We start from the raw sequence: 1,103 nt of genomic DNA on the forward strand, positions 1-1,103 counted from the left end.
GACTGGATACAATGCTCCTGTTTCTCCTTTGTACTTTAACTGCTCCTGTATTGTTGACGCATTGCCATTTCCTTTCAGGCTCCTGCATCTGATGCAACTGTATACAGTGCCATCAATAACAGTGCAGCCAGAACAGGCAATCTTTGCAAAGTCAGGAGGCAGACCATAAGTGTCCAGAAGGTAACCAGCTGCCACAGTGACAAACCATCAGAATCAGAACTAGGTCTACATGTCGTGAAATTTGTTGTTCTGCAGCAACAGTACAATGTCATACACAAAAAAATACTGTAAGTTTAAAGATTAGCTTTATTTCTCACATGTGATACAGGAACATACAGTGAATTGCACCATTTTGCATCACAGATAACACAGTCCATCCAAGGATTAGTTGGAGGCAGCCCACAAGTGTCACCATGCTTCCAGAGACAATATAACATTGCCACAACTCACTAATCCTAACCCTAACGGGATGCAGGGAACCCCGGGGGAAACCCCACATGCTCATGGAAAGAATGCACAAACTCCTTACAGGCAACAGTGGGAATCAAACACCAATCAGTGAGTGATGGGTGTGTTAACTAGCTAGCATGTTAACCTAAAAAGTCTGTGATGCATTGGCCGGGAATCGAACCCGGGCCTCCCGCGTGGCAGGCGAGAATTCTACCACTGAACCACCAATGCTTGTTACATAAAGAAATGTTGTATATAATAAATATATCATGCAAAAGAAAGCAGGGCAGTGAGGCATTCATGGGTTCATGGACCATTCAGAAATCTGATAGCAAACGGGAAGAAGCTATTCCAAAACTGTTGAACATGCATCTTGAGGCTCCTATACCTCCTCCCTGAAGGTAGTAATGAGAAGCATAAAAGCTAGGACCAACATGTCCATTATGCTACCCCCTTGAGTCTGACTTTTGACGATGTCCTTGATGGTGCGGGGGCTAATGTCCATGAATGAACTGGCTGAGTATACAACCCTCTGCAGCTTCTTTCATCCTGTTCTGTGGAGCCTCCATACCAGGCTGTGATGAAACCATTCAGAATGCTCTCTGCAATATGTCTGTAGAAATTTGGTAGTGTCTTTGGTGACATAACCAAAT

The 1,103-nt window shown here is 44.2% G+C and overlaps 1 non-coding gene across 1 annotated transcript; it reads right to left on the reverse strand.

The window, feature by feature from the left end:
- Positions 1-610: 610 nt before the first annotated feature.
- Positions 611-681, reverse strand: trnag-gcc (transfer RNA glycine (anticodon GCC)). Its single transcript has one exon. It is a non-coding gene; the product is annotated as a tRNA-Gly (tRNA).
- Positions 682-1,103: the final 422 nt, after the last annotated feature.

This window comes from Hemitrygon akajei, chromosome 4 (genome assembly GCF_048418815.1).
Source record: "Hemitrygon akajei chromosome 4, sHemAka1.3, whole genome shotgun sequence".
In the NCBI taxonomy this organism is placed as follows: domain Eukaryota; kingdom Metazoa; phylum Chordata; class Chondrichthyes; order Myliobatiformes; family Dasyatidae; genus Hemitrygon; species Hemitrygon akajei.